This window comes from Suricata suricatta, chromosome 3, assembly GCF_006229205.1.
Source record: "Suricata suricatta isolate VVHF042 chromosome 3, meerkat_22Aug2017_6uvM2_HiC, whole genome shotgun sequence".
In the NCBI taxonomy this organism is placed as follows: Eukaryota; Metazoa; Chordata; class Mammalia; order Carnivora; family Herpestidae; genus Suricata; species Suricata suricatta.
In genome coordinates, this window is record NC_043702.1 from 4,731,435 (window position 1) to 4,747,694 (window position 16,260).

The 16,260-nt window shown below is 46.7% G+C and overlaps 1 long non-coding RNA gene across 1 annotated transcript; it reads left to right on the forward strand.

Annotated features, from left to right (window-relative positions):
- Positions 1–542: 542 nt before the first annotated feature.
- Positions 543–4,685, forward strand: LOC115286426. The gene is made up of 3 exons (XR_003906056.1): positions 543–694; positions 2,191–2,300; positions 4,457–4,685. It is a non-coding gene; the product is annotated as an uncharacterized LOC115286426 (long non-coding RNA).
- The last annotated feature ends 11,575 nt before the right edge of the window (positions 4,686–16,260 follow it).

Below are 16,260 nucleotides of genomic sequence, written 5' to 3' on the forward strand. Positions count from 1 at the left end.
AGAAGTGGGGAGGAAGGACGAAGGGCAGAAGAAGAGGGTGTGACCGTCTCCCCTTTTCTCCCCGGTCAGAACAGGCAAGGCAGGCCTCTTCTCGGTGCAGCTTGCGCTCCAAATTCCAGGGCTGATAAGGTCACGGTGAAACCAGGGGTGGAGAGGTGAGGGGTGGGAAGGGGAGAAAGGCGGCCACGCTTATGTCATGTCGGTAGCACCCCACAGTTTCTGGCACACAGCAGGTGCTCAGGGGTTTGTCCACCCACTGGGCTTGAGTGAAGTTTGTGTAAGCTCCAGCTAGAAGCCTTCCCCAAGCAGTAGCAATGACATCTCTTCTGACCACTCACAGGGGTGTCCATCCTCCTGGTGAGCAGAAAGGACTTGAGACCTCGGGTCCGAATCACCCGGCAAGTGTCATGTCTTCTGTATAACCTGGTAAAAATGTTCTATTCTTACTACCTGCCTTCCCACGGATCGATGCCCTCTATCTTCTTTCAGTTGGTAGTCACTGACTGCCTGGTGGCTGGGTCCCATGGTCGGCTGGCTGGTCCGATGGTTGGCTGCCTGGCTGAAATGAAGAACTCAGTTCCCAGGACATTGCTGAGTACTGACAGGACCCTTTTCCTTGTGGTGCCTCAGCTCTGAATATCGATCAGGGATGGAAGGTCAGGCGGTGGATTGCAGCTGTCACTCTTGCAGTGAGGTGATGCTATGGCATTGAAAGCATTACACATAACACAGAATTATTTTTCACGAATATGCGTACTATTCAATTCAAAGGACACTGCAGATGAAATTTCCAGGACATGGTGCGAACGACACATTTGTGTATACTGTATCTGTGTACGCTATATCGTGATTCATAGAACACAGTCACACAACATGGCCCAGGATGCAGCGTTAAGCTTCTGACTTCAGCTCAGGTCACAATCTCATGGCTCATGGGTTCGAGACCACGTCGAGCTCTGTGCTGACAGCTTGGAGCCCGGAACCCGCTTTGGATTCTGCATCTCTTTCTCTCTCTGCCCCTCGCCCCACCTCAAAAATAAATAAACATTAAAAAAAATTATAAAACTGACTTCTGGATGAACCTCACCACCTTCTACCTGTCTCTTAATGGCCGCTTCAGATTCTCGGGGCCCCTGCCAGAAGACTGGGAAGTCTTCCCTTCTCTCTTTCTGATGCTCCCACAGCGAAGCATGAGGAAATCCCATTGACACTGGTTTGGCTTCAGCATTTATGCAGAAACTGACCACCTTCCAACACCCCTTTGCCTTTCTTTATGCCCTTGTTTTCTTCCTCCTCTATTCCTGGACTGGCCTCCCTGTTCCCATCCCTGTGTCCCTATCTCCTCCCTGACCGGAATCTTTGTTCAATGCAGGAGATAGAGTGATCCTTTAAAATTTTAAAAAAAATATTCATTATTTATTTTTGAGAGAGAGCGAGAGAGTAAGCAGGAGAGGGGCAGAGAGAGAGGGAGACACAGAACCCAAAGCAAAAGCCAGGCTCTGAGCTGTCAGCACAGAGCCCAACGTGAGGCTCGAACCCACGAGCCATGAGATCATGACCTGAGCCCCAGTCAGACGCTTAACCAACTGAGCCACCCAGGCGCCCTAGAGTGATCCTTTTAAAACGAACTCTGATCAGGTCACTCCTCTGCACAAAAGCAAACTCCCAGGGGCTGGTTTCTGATCTGATTAGAATAGAAACCCAAACTCTCACAGTGGCCTCCAAGATGCACCGGTTCCCTTGGCCTTCAGCCCCCTCCTCCATGCCCCTCACAGCCGCCCTGGGTGCTTCTCACCCTGGGGTCTCTGCCCGAGCTGCCCCCACCCCAATAATGCCATGTGAAGACTCAGCCTGCCAGTCTTTGTTCGGAAAACACCTTCCCGATTTGGCCCAAGTGACCACCCTATTGATGCACAAGCCCCAGGAACGCTTAGTTCCCCTAACCACCGCGCTTTCCCCTCTTCTGCAGCAGGGGTGGGGCAGAGAGAGCGGAGTCACTGTCTCCTAACTCGTGCAGCTCCCAGTCGAGCTCTGTCATCTGCCAGAACGTGAGACCCTCTGAGGCAGGGATCCTCCTTCCTTTCGCTCCCTGATGCGTCAGCCCCGAGCCCAGCAGGAGCCCAGTAAGCACCTGTTACCTGTCTGTACGTGACTGAATGCATGTCTCGTTTCTCCGTTCTCCGTTCCCAGCTTATCGCTTCTCCGATAGCTCTGGAAGCATTTCCCCGTCTGTTAGGGACGGTTAGCTCTCTGTTGCCTGCCGCTATCAAGTGGAAGCATTCAGCCAGCCGATTCTCCAGGTAGGCCTCTTTTTGATTTGAGGTGTTTTGTTTTTTTCAAGACAGCCTGCTTTGATGTCAAGGATGGAAAGTCCTTCAGAATCACACCGAGAAAACGGTAGTAGGGCTTAAAAAGGTCTGTGCTTCGACCTGCAACACCTCTTTCCCTGGGCTTAAGTCTGATTGACTCGATCTTCCCTCTGGAACCAGCGAATCTTTTACGATGCTCAGTAATCGTCTTCTCCCCGTTGACACTTGTACGGGATTAGGGGCTGACATAGTCTCTCCCAGAAGCTGGTCATGTCAGGCTGTCATCTGTTAGTCACTGCCGGGAGGGAAAGGGAAACGTTTAGACCGATTGTCTTTCTTCTTGACTGTTTAAACAGCCACTGTGTTTTCTAAGGAAGGGGTAGGGCTGTGGAGAGAGAGGCAGTTCCCTGTCCTGGTTCCTGGGGGCGGGGGGGGACCTCCTGTCTCTTCTGGGGACCACCCTGCCTCTCCCAGCCCAGGGAGCAGGTGCAGGGTGCTTCCCGACCCTCGGGTTAGGGAAGGGGCTGGATCACTGCGTCCTCTGTGTTGTCATCCTTCCTCCCTCACTGTGCTGGCTGTGCTCCGTGCGTCGCAGGGCACCACACACGGTCCCGACCCTCAGGAAGACCATGGTCTGATTGGCACAGAAGACATAGGTCACTGAGGCCGGCAGCCCGTGCCTGGCTCCTTCCGCAACACCCGCCGTGGTGTCCTGACCCCTCTTCTGGGTTTCCATGCTTCTCTTTCCTCCTGGGGCAGTTTGCAAACCTTCTCCCAACCTCTGGGTCCATCTCCCATCTCATGTTTCCTAAACGTTTGTGCCCCCACGGTGCCTCCCCCCACCCTCTCCATTCCCTTCCATCCGTCTCTCATTCATGTGTGTGATCTCGCCCCTCCGGGGTCCACGCCCCTCGCTGGGGTCCGTGTCTGGGTGATACAGCTCTTCTGCCTCAAACACGGAAAACCACATTTTGATGGCACCCCACCTTTCTCAATGGGGTCAGCTCATCCCTTCCCATCCCCCACTTTCCGTTTAGCCCCCATTCTCTCAAATCCGCTCCAGTGGGACCCAAGGCCTTCCCTCTTTGTTCACCTTGCTGCTGGGGCTGTGGTTTAGATGCTCAGTGCTTCTCTCCTCGGTGTTGTATCTTCTTTTATATGGTCCACCTGCTTCTGCTCTGACCTTCCTCCGACCTACGTACCCACCAAGTCTCCCTAAATCATCGCTCAGATCACGTTATTTCCTCTGCTCAAAACTTCCTTGGCGGGAAAATGAAACCCACATTCCCTAGTTCGGTGGGGATCCGATGGGGGTTTGCTCCTTCCGAGTCCACTTGGGGTGTCCTGCTCTGTGCCCCCCAGGGAGCTGGGAGCCTACAGGGAGCCGCTTCATTCACTGTATTCATGTGCAAGGCACACCGAAGAGCACAGGGCTCAAAGGAAGGTTTGTCGCACGAATGGCAATCAAGTAACCGGAGCAGGACACCCTGGACGTTCGTGGGGACTGTGTCTCGAGACCCAGGAGTGGTTAAGCGCTATAGTTAAGAGCATCAGTATCACAGTTAGACTCGCGTACCCGCTGCGTCACTGGCTGTGTGGTCTTATCAGTTACTTAACCTCTCTGAGCATCATCTCCCTAACCATAAGCACTGCCTCATAGAGATTTTGTGAGTTGAGGCACAAAGGTCCTCAGCTCAACACTTGACACGTCGCAAGTGCTCTGTAAATGCTAAGTACTAATGTTACAGCTTTTTACTTCCTTCCAAACACGAGCACAGTCCAAGGCCATTGACCCCTCAGCCCTGCGGCCAGGGGTGAGCAGCAGATGGAGTGCCGCTGAGACAGCGACTCCAGGCAGTCTGCCAGGTTTCCTCACTGGCCCGGGGACCCTTCCTGCACATTTTCGGCTGGGTGTCCCATCCTTGCCCAGGTGGGCCCCGATTCATGCGGCCTGAGCCTCTGGGGCCCCTCAGGAGTGTTTGAGATAGAGGAGGGTAAACCAAGGCAGGCCGGGCACAAGCAGGGGTGTCTCGCCGTGGCTCAGACCAACCCCGTCACCCACCCTGCTCTCCGAGAGCCCCGCCAGGCTGGAGCCACTAGGATCTGCAACGGGATTGGAAGCTTCATGTCTTTTCTTGTTCATTCAGGGGTCTCCTGACGGCCTCCTTCACGCAGCCAGGCCCAGGCCAGCCCTGGGGACTTCATCTCCTGTGTGTCCACAGTACAACGTTCTTGTCCCTGGTGTTCCCTCTCTGTGGAAAAGAAGAAAACCTGCTCTCCGAAGACAAGGCATTGATCTATCAACGATATTATAATAAATCATAACAGGCTGTGCTCACGGTAATAAATTCAGAAACTATTGTTCTTTTGATCTTATTTTTAGATGTTCTTAAATGCGGCACCATCCCTGATAAAAAGAAAGGCATTCACTGTAAATCAAGCTCATAATGACTGTCTGGAATTGGTAAGACGCTAACAGGTGTGATGACGGTCTGTCTCTCCAACTGTGCATCTCGTTTCCTTCAGATACTGCCTGGAACCCGCGGACACGAGACTCCCGTCTTATTTGCACTTCACATGACGCCTCAGCTGGCCCTCCGAGGCTGGTGACAGTCGCTTGGGGACCCCTGGCTGGGGTTTCTGAGTCACAGGACTTGGTGAGGGCTTGAAGGAGCAGTGGCTCATCACCTTCGAGAACACAACTTGATCAGGTTTTCTAACAAATGAAGGAAAAGTGACAATTTGTCAGAGAGAGGCTGAAGCTTTGTGATAAAGATTAGGATTAGGAAAAATGCTAGAAGGCGAGGGCACGCCTTCAGTGGGGGAACACCAGGCAGGCAGGAGCACGCCTGGACTTGGGTCTCTGTGCGCAGGTCGGGGTCGGGGCTGCTTCTGACCCGTCCTGTCCACACACGGAGACGCAGGGCTCTGGAAGCCAGTGTGGGCATCTGAGAGACCCACTCTCGCGTGCCTGCTGGGGACTCTGGGCCTGAGAAGCACCCTGGAGAGATGCCACCGATGCAGTGTCCTTGGTGGGGAGGCAGGAGGTGGTAGGAGCATTCTGGGCGGGTGTGGGGGGCTTGGGTATATGTTTTCAAAGCAATGAAAGGTCCTAAAGGAGGAGGAAGATTGAGGGAGTGAGGACAGAGCAGAAAGGGATCAGGCAAGGGGCAGAATCTGCTGGAGACCCTGGCTTTGGGGTGGCTGCCAGGCCGGGAGGTGTGACACGCAGGCTGCCCGGAGCAGTGATGCCGCGGTGATTGGCTCACCTAGCATGCCCTCCCGGAGCTTGGACCGAATGGAAACGTAGAGGTGGAGAAATGTAAGACACCAGTGTATCCGTGGGGTCCTGGCGAGACAGGTGTGTGTGCAGGTTGGGTCATCCAAGGGGAGTTTGGTAAAAGGCCGTTTATGAAGGTGTGAGAAGGACACAGGGAGAGCGCCAGGGGCCGCACGCCATCCTGGGACCCGTGCCGTACGGGTGCTGTTATCACTCCCAGGCTGGAGGGACAGCGGACGGGAGTAGGACGGGAGCCCTGCCATGAGCTCCCATCTTACGTCATCAGGTGAGGTGGGCCGCCAGCCTCAGGATGGAGTCAGCCTCGCCTCGTTCCTCCGTCTGGCTCCTGCCCGGGCTCCCCATTGGCCAAGCCCTCCCGAATCCCATAGCAGCCCGCCTCCTGGCGCTGAGAGTGGAGCCGGGAAAGATGGGGGTGGACGGGGGAGCACGTTGGAGCTCAGCGGGTTGAGGAGCCGTTGGCTGTTCTGTGAGACCATCGCCAACCATCCTGGGCCACCTCCCTCCTCCTTGGGCATTTTGCTCAGGGACAGCTCGACCTTGTCTTTCTCAGAAGAGCCCCAGATAAGCGCTGTCAGCTCTGCTCACCCCTGCCTCCACTCCAATGCTCTCCCGGGAGGAGGCTGGTGCCAGGTGACACTCAGAAGTGGGTGATGGCTCCGTGGACCCAGGCCGTGGCCTTCCATCCTCCGCAGCCTGCAAAGCTGGTGAAGCACCTCATCCCCCAGGATGTCAAGCTCATTTGCTTCTTGTCTCCATTTCTGGACTTGCCTTTGCAAAGGAAAATGTGAATGTGAGGCGCAAAAGCCTCAACGGACAGAAAACCCAAAGCTTGTTTGGAGAAGAATTCCGCACGGGCTGCGTGACCCGTGGGAGGGAAGGGCCGTGGCGGGCAGAGTGCCGATGCTCCCAGCTTGCCTCCCACGACCCAAATATGAAATTCCTCCTCTCCCGGAAATGAGAGGGGCTTCTCACAGGGGAGAGAGCTGTTTTGATATTTCAAAATCTAATGTGTTTCTAGAAAATTGATGAAAAATTTTGAACTTTAATCTGCCCTTAAATTGCATTTGCTGATGTTGCTCAGGAGTGTATTGATTAGATAATTTTATTTCCGGAGAAGAAATTCACCTCTGAGTTAGGTCCAACATGGGAAAATGACATTCAGAAAGAAAACTTGAAATAAAAAGGTGGGGGGAACTCTGGAAAATAGGGTCTTAGGGAGAAATTTCCTTCTCTGTCACTACACTGCTTCTCAGGACACTGTTCATGTGTACACGTGTACTCGCGTGTGCACACCACACCACACCCTTCCCCACACCACAGCACACACTCTGCAACACACACCACACCACCTCTACCACACACATGCACCCCTCATGCACACACCACATCACAGACACACCTACACCACATCGCAACACCAAAACACAGCAATACACACCATAGTACAACACACACACCACACCACACACACACCACATGCACACATACACAACACACACATACAGCCACATGCCATACACGCACACGCATACACACCACGCCACGTGGGTACACACTGCACAATCACAAAATGTATGTATCACACACACACACTGCACACTGCACAACATGCCTCTTACAACAGCCATCTCTCCCCACCTCCTCCTCTCCCTTAAGTCGGACTGCCTGCTAGGGAATTAGATTTTCAGTATAGAGTTGGATGACTTTCTCTTGCAGAGAAAATGAGTCTGAACGAGCTGGCCACCTCCTTCCTCAGGTTCTGCAGCTGTGAGTGTGTGAACGTGTGTGTGTGTGCCTGAGTGTGTGTATACACGTGTGTCATGTGTGACTGGAGCCAGATGGCAGGGGTGGGGAGAGACAGGCGTCACACATGTGGGAGCAGAGTGACGAGCGAGAGCAGCTTCATAACTGATCGAGTTACACTCTGCTTTCCAGGGATCTGTTGGAGTAAATTGCTGCAATCCACGTTCCCTTTGGAAACCTGGGTTCAAAGGCTGAGCAGCAGCCTGACATCAAGTTTCCAGATTTAGACTCTTCCTGTGTCCTCCAGGCCAAGCCAGGGCCTCTCTCCCGTTCAGACTCTGCTTGTTCTGTGTGGGAGCCACAGAGCTCCAGCTATAAATCATCCTTGCAGACACGGGCGTCTGGCAACTGTGGGAACGTCCAGTCGCTGCTGCTGGGAGTTTTCAGTGGGAAGAGCAGAGATGGCACCGCCCGCACACCGCTGGAGCTGGGCTGGTGTCACTGGCTTACGGGATGCCTCCTGCAGGCATGCTGGCTCTCAGGAGCAGGGTGGTAGCAGGGAGAGGAAAGAGGGAGGGGCAGGAGAGTACACATTGGCATCATTGGAGAGATTTGTAACCAAGGATGGCCTGAGCCCTTTCCAAGATGTGCTAACTCAGAATTTCCAGAAGTCGGCCCCAGCATGGGTATTTCCAAGCAGCTCCCCAAGGGAGCATGAGACAAACACTAATCCGTCTTGAGGTTTCACTGTGGTTTAGCCCAAATCACCGGCATAGGGAGCAAGGATTTGGGACAGGAATTCCATCTTGAAAGATGGGCTTTTGTTGCTTTGCGCTTGGTGTGAGATGCTTCCTCTTGCTCCTTGCCTACTCGTGCCTACTCAGTCTTTAAGTCCTGCATTACGCCTTCTCTCGTCCCATTACCTGGGTCAGGTGTCCCTTTTGCTCAGTCCTATAGAGGACTGATGTTTTTCTATCACGGTCTCTAACTGACAGAGTTGCTGTTTCTTATTAACTTATCCATGATTCCCATTAAATAATAAGAGGGTAAGGATGATGCTTTGGTTGCTTTATATTCCTAGAACCTGGCAGAGAGGTATTCAATGAAAGTTTTCTGGTAGGAAACCACCCCTCCCCACTACCCCCACCAAACACATAATACTTAAAAAGAAAGCAGATGCAATAAAGCAAAGCAGGACAGAAAACATGATTGAACCTAAGAGGCTTCCCTTATATCTAGGCTTTGGTGCACAATAACATCATTGTAACATGTATCAGTCAGTCCATCATTATGCTGACAAACAACAATCATTTACCCTTACACTCATGGGTTTGCTGCAATGCGGCTGGCTCTCAGACTCAGGTCAGTTCTTCATGCTTCATCCTGGCTCCCGGGCTGAATAGGCATCGGCTGCCCAGGGCATTCTCCTCCTGGTAGAGACCAGAAGCTTCTAGAAACCGTGCCAGGCTGGGAAAGCACATTTAAATAGTCTGCTAGCATCACGTCCACTAAAATTCCATTGGCCAAACTCAGTCTCAGCGAGGCAAGGTAGTGTATTCCACGCCTAGTGTGAGGGGAAGGGGAAAAATGAATGTTTTCTGAATAACAGTTCAAACTAACAACTTTATTCTATTATCTTAAATTTTTGATCATTTCCTGCTGAGTAGAGATAACAGTAACAACATTTAACATTTGTTGAGTCCTTATTAAATGTGAAACATAGTTCTTCAGCCTCTGTACACATTTTCTCACTTAATCCTCCTAAAACTCATGGGAAATAAGTACAATGCATATGTGGCTTCCTGGAAGAAGCAGAGATGAGCCCAACGTTCCCAGCCCAACTCACACTACTCAACAGTCTCCTCTTCTTTCTTTTCTAGGCATGAGGCTGGATAAGGTTTTTGTTTGTTGCTAGTGCTTTAACCTTGGTGCACATGATCTGGGGGAGGTTATGTGGGAAAGAGGGAGAAAGAAGTCCTAAGGGGAGTCCAGGGGAGTCACAGAAAAAGCTCAAAGTCAAAGACAAGCTCTCCTGTTTCATTACCTGGTCTTGAGCTCACCCAGAACCAACATGCATATTTCCAAGACAACTGATGGCCAATTACCATGATGTGGGATGCAACAGATGGCAGGTACCAGGATGTTTAGTCCAGCCTCCTCATTTTACAGATGAGGAATTGGAGCCTGAGCAAGGGGAAGGAACTTGCCCAGGACATATGGCTCATTAATGGCAGGCCTTGATGCAAACTAGATTTGTAATTCCAAATAGAGAGCTTTGTATTCTGCAGGAGTCATGGAGGTGGTATTGACTGCCCCTGGCCGGGGAGGATTTCCTGCTAAATTGATCATGACAGAACATTCAATTGATCCTAAGGAACCCGTCAAAGCATTTGCGTAGTTGGGTCCACAAAGCAAACAGACTGAAAATTTCAATTTACAGCTGCTTGCTTGGCATCCTGTAGGCACTGCCATGATGAGCTGTACCCAACATGCGGCCGCTTGGTGTTGGTATCTCCCCACAAATTACTTAGTGGCAGTGATGTCAGTCTTAACCACCCGTTGATCTGTTTTATCGAACTGTGAAGAAATGCAAAACCAATTGAATGATGGGCTCACAGAGGCAAAGTCACCCAGAGATGGGGTTTATCATTAATATTTTCATATATTTAATATCTGTTCTTTTCAATGGCTGTCTGTATTTATGAACAGTGAGGTTGTTGGGTTGCTTTCATTGTGTTTCTTAAGGGCAAAGTAGGTAAAGGGAAGAAGCATGCATTTTAGTTTCTTTTCCTTACTGTATTAACCCTTTATTATATTTGTTGTTGCCTTAACATATTCATTTCAAGCCTACAACTTTACCCAGCTCATTTATTCAGCGTTGGAAAGGCATGTTGAGAGCCTTTGATCACCATTACAAAATGTGGGATGGGCATCTCTGTTCTGGGAAAGAGTTCTATGATACCCTTATTTTTATTTCCCCGAGATTTTCACAAAAACTACATCCACACACACCTCTCATGTGTTCATTTTTGTGATGTTCCTATACCTTAACTGAACACAGTGGATTAAAAAAAAAGAGCTTTGCAACGTTTTACACACTCTTACAGGGCAAGATTAAGGTTGAAGAACAGTAGGTGATCAGAAAAGACACATTAAAGATGGCATTGAAATCATGTTAAAAAAATTAGTTGCTCTAGCACAAATCAGGTTCCTTGGAGTCATAAAATCTTGTCCTGGGAAGTGGCAATTTTTCTTATGCACAGTTTTCCACTATTCTGGAAACACTAGTGTGGCTCACTAGAAATTCTAATGTTCTGGTGCAGAACTCTGAACACGCTCACCACCGTATCCTGAGCAATGGACAGAGGGTCAGACACAGAATAATTTATCAATGTACATTTGTTAAATGGGTATTTCTTTCTCAGTTTAGAAAGCAAAGATCACAACGGGCCATCACTTGCACTGTAAAAAACTAGAAAAAAACCCAAAGAAGTAGAAAAATAGCATTTTTAAAAAAGCCACCATAAAGTTGTAATGCAAAGAAATCCAAAAGAACAAGAATCAAGACAGAAACTTGTAAGTGAGATCAGGAGACACTGTTCTCTCTGAGGGAGACTGCCAAGCCTGGGCAAGAGTGGACTGAGAACATGTTCTGGGCTAAGAAGAAATTAGAGGCTTTTTAATGGCCACGTGGACTAGACACATGGATGGGAATCAGGAAAAGACCCAAATCAGCGGTGAATTCTCTTTGCCTGCTTGTTTTCTCTCATGGGGTTGCTGAGTGCATGGTCTGCAGAAAGCAAAAGGCATGGGCCATTAAGCAGGGGACTGGAGGGAGAGGGAGGAACAAGACCTCCCCAAGAGGGGAGAGAAGCTGGAGAAATTTTGAAAACACACTTGATTAATCCAAAACAATACAGAAACAAAGGGATGGAATAGATGGGACAAATAGAAAACAAGATGATAAACTTGAACCCTATCACATCCATACTTATATTAAATATATATAAACCAAACAATCCAAATGAAAGATGGAGATTGTCAGATCTCTCTCTCTCTCTCTCTCTCTCTCTCTCTAAGTAGGCTCCATGTCCAGCATGGAGCACAACACAGGGCTTAAAGTCACAACCCTGAGACCAAGAGCTGAGATCAAGAGTTGGGGATATAATATACATATATGTATACATACACACACACGCACACATATATATAACATATATATATATATATTTTTTGAGAGATAGAGAGTGCAAGAATGAGCAGGGGAGGAGCAGAGGGAGAGGGGGAGAATCTTAATCTTAGTCCATGCCCAATGTGGAGCCTGATGCAGAACTTGATTTTACGACCATGAGATCATGACTTGAGCCAAAATCAAGAGTTGGATGCTTAACCAACAGCCACCTGGATATTCCCAGTATATTTGTAAACAAGATACAGATACACACGTTAGGTATGGGTATGGATAGAGAAAAATAAAAATAGAAAAAGATGTACCATGTAATTGTTAAGCATAAGAAAGCTAGAGTGACTACATTAATAATAGATAAAGTCAATTTCAAAGGTGAGTATCACTAGAAATAAAGAACATTACATAATGATAAAAGGAACAATTTATTGAAAGGCCATACTAATAAACGTATGTTCACTTAATAACAGCTACAAAATACATGAAACAAAAATTGACATAACTTTAAGGACAAATAGATAAATCTTCAATTACAGTTAAAGATGTTAAAACACCACTCTCAGTAGCCAATGGAAGAAGCAGAAAAAAGTCATTATGGATCTAAAAGATTTAACAACTCTATTAACCAATCTGACCTGCTTGACATTTACAGAATGCCACCTTCAACAACTACAGAATAATCATTTTTTTCAAATACAGATGCAAGTATTTACTCACCAAGTAAACCATATGCTTAAACCACAAAGCAGGTCTCCATAAATATTTAAGGATTGAAATAGGATAGACTATGTTCTCTCATAAAAATGGAATTTAACTAGTTATTAAATAACTAAGTTTCTCCTAAATATTTAGAAATTCATCAATATACTATAGATGAAAAAATAAATTATCATGGAGATTAAAAACACTTATTTTCAAATGAACAATACTGTAAATACAACATATCAAAATTTTTGAAATGCAATAGAGAAGTACTAGAGAAAAATTTATAATGTTAAATATGAGGAAAAAGGGAGTTTAAAAATAAATTTTTAAGCATTTGTCTCCAGAAAGTTTAGAAGTAGGAGCATATTAAAACCAAAGAAAGATTAAAGGAAATAGTAAGAGTAAAGATAGAAATCAGGGAAAGAGAAGACAGACTTGTAGTGGAGAAAACAAGCCAAATGTTGGATCTTTAGAAATATTCATAAACTGATATACTTGTGGCAATATTGAGCATTAAAAGAAAGCAAAATTAGTATTATCATGATTAGGAATTGAAAGGAAAAATTAGTACTGAACCTGATATTTAATGGATAGGGAGATATACTATATTTTAATGGATTTTATAAATAATAAATTTGACACTTGAATTTCCCATGTTTTTATGTGTTTTATCAAAAGGCTTATTTAATATTTTCAATAACAGTTGCAGACCTTCTGGCTTCATATTTTTGAGCCTGGTCTTCATCCATACGTTGCACATCACATCCTTCTTCCTGAGTTTCTCCATACATACAACCCAGTAGTTAATGTGAGGTGCAGTGGGACTGCTTGTGTTTCTGTAATATTCTTGGATCTGTAGTTTAGAGTCTTTCATTATTTTTGGAAAATTCTCAGCTATTTTCTCCTGAAATATTTCTTTTGGCTTCTTTTTCTTTTCTTTTCTTTTCTTTTTTTTTTTTATAATAGTTTATTGTCAAATTGCTTTCCATATAACACCCAGTGCTTCTCCCCACAAGTGCCCCCCACCATGCTCATCACCCCCTCCCTCCCTTTCCCTCCCCTTTCAGTCCATGGTTCATCTTCAGTATTCAGTACTCTCCCTTGATCTGTGTCCCTCACTCTTCCCCGCTCTCTTTCCCCCTTCCTCTCCCCATGGTCCCCTGCCAGGTCTCTCCTGTTAGACCTATGAATGCAAACATATGATATCTATCCTTCTCTGCCTGACTTATTTCGCTTAGCATGACACTCTCGAGGTCCATCCACTTTCCTACAAAGGGCCATATGTCATTCCCTCTCATTGCCATGTAGTACTCCATCGTGAATATATACCACATCTTCCTGATCCGTTCATCAGGTGATGGACATTTAGGCTCTTTCCATGCTTTGGCTATTGTAGAAAGTGCTGCTATGAACATTGGGGTACATGTGCCCAGAGACAAGGGAATCAAGAACAAAAATGAACTACTGTGACCTCATCAAGATAAAAAGCTTCTGCAAGGCAAAGGAAACAATAAAAAAAACTAATAGGCAACCGACAGAATGCCTTATTTTTCTATTTTGCCCTTCTGGGATTGCAATTATATGTACATAAGGCCACTTGATGTTGTTGCACAATTCTTCAATGCTCTGTTGTTTTTATTTTCTCACTTTCCCCCCTCTGTGTATCAGCTAGGTGTTTTCTATTAATCTATCTTCAGATTTACAGATTCTTTCCTTAGCCTTATTATTAATAAGGTCTTAGTAGACATTAGCCAAGTTAGGTCTACTGCTCAGCTGATGGAAGCTTTCTTTTCTGTTACCATGGCTTTTTCTCTCCTGTTTCTTTTTTTTTTTTCTCTCTCTCTCTCTCTCCTGTTTCTAACATTTTCGTTTGGCTTTTATAGTTTTCATTTTTCCATTGAAATTCTCCATCTGTTCATACCCGTCATCCACTTTTTCTGCTAGAGTTTTGACTTATCATATTTAGTTTAAATTGACTATCTGGTAATACTATATCTGAGTCATTTTTTGAGTCTGTTTTTTTAATTTCTTTGTCTTTTGGAATAAGCTTGCTTCTTCTTGCCTTTTTTGTCTCAGAATTTTTGTGTTAATGCTGGACATTATGTGAAAAAGAGTAGAGATTGAAGTAAATGGTTTTGTTCTGGAAGTGGGTGCATCTTTTCTCCTACACTGTTAGGGTGAGTCACTCTTGTCAGGAATTGAGCTGGGATTGGGTTTCCTTGTCCCTGCGGTTATGTCCACATTGAATTCCTCCAGTGTTACCTTATACTTACAGAGGAACCCAGGGTGCTGGAGGATTTTTCTCAAATTTTCCAGCTCCATGTTCAACTGCAGGTTTTGTCTGTGTGTGTTGTGATTACAGACAGGATTCTCTCTCCATACTTCTTCTCCTCTCCCAGTGGTAGACTCTTGTTCTTATTTCTTGGTGCTTGGTAGCTTGGTGACTGGGGTGATTGGCCTCTCTGTTGTCCTGGTGAAGCCACAGGCTTAGAATAGCCTGTGTGCTGGTGTCTTTAGTCTGGTGCTTTCTAAGTGATGTGCTCCCTCAGCCCGGTAGTGGCCAATTCTGCCTTCTGTCTCTGGTGGGAAAGACCTTCAATGGTTTTTGGATAGGACACTGGGCCCAGCACTGTTTGCATCCAGTCCAGGAGTATAGAGTTTTTTATTTTTACCCTTTCTCAGCCCCCTGATGGGTCTTCTTTTATGCTCTGTAGGAGATAGGGTTTGCTCTCCTCTCCCTGAAAATTAACTTTTGTTTCCAGTGGATTAGGTCCAGGTAGGGCCACCTGTCTTTCCTTCATCTGTGGCCGCTCCATTCTCCAGGCCTGCACCACCAAGGAAGATACCTTCTGTCTCCTCCCTAATCCCTGACCATTTTTGCAAACATTTGCTACAGGACTATGGAAAAGAGCCTGCCAGTGGGTACAGATTCCCTTTATGTCTGCAGAGGTTCTATACTATTGTGCAAGCCCGTATTCAATCTTTTGCATTTCCTTAGCATTGTCGCTGGATTTGTCTTGCCTGCTTATAGGTCTCAGCATCTCCTCCTCTCATGCTGTGCTGCAGATGAACAGGTGATTGCACTCTACCTTAGGTCTACCTGCATTTATTGGGTTACTTGCTTGGCCTACAGCTTCAGATCTCTGGTAAGTCAGAATACATTACGATTCTGTGATTTATCCTGCTTTCTCTATCACCAGTAGGACTGATGCTTTTTCCAGCTTTCCACATCCCAGATAGAAGCAGAGCACTGCTTCCTTTTTCTCTATTCAACTTTAGTCTTCCTTTGGGACCTTCCTCTTAATATTTCTGAAAAAAATCTTGATTTCTTCCCAAATTTGATGCTGGGGGCTAATGGAGCTTCCAGAAGCAGCTTTAGTTTTGTAGGCCCTCTGAGTATCTGTGAAGAGAGGCCCCAAAGATTGAATTTAATTTTAATTTTTAAATCTATAGCACATTAACCTCATTATTAAAGGCCTTAGGACACCTTACATTTCTTTTAAACCCATAGGCTTGACCTATTTTATCGCCTCATTGTGACAAGATCTGATTAACAAATACCTGAAATTGTCTTCCTTCCTGCCATTTCACATATCATACAAAAGAGTCCTACTTTTCTTTTCTAAATATGTCCTAGAAATATAGATATTCAGGGAAACCTGGACCAAAATTCAGTGCACAGAAATCACAACCCATGGAGGCCTCGTCGACCTAGCTATTCCGGAATTCCCAAGCTATGGCTCACGTTCTTTAAGAGAAAACTGCTTCTCCTTGCAATTTTCTGTGTGATATTTTTTTCTGTTGTTACAGCACAGATTACCTCACTGCCTCCTCAGGCTGGAAGTACAAGAGGGGAACACTGCTCAAGCACTCTCATGGGTTCATGGTCATCTCAGATGCTCTGATCCTCCCATAAACACAGCCTTCAATGAGCATCGCCAGAGTGTGAATTTAATGGCCACTGGAGTCATTTCCAGAACTGACTATTTGGGGGTGGCAATTAATTTATGGTTTAT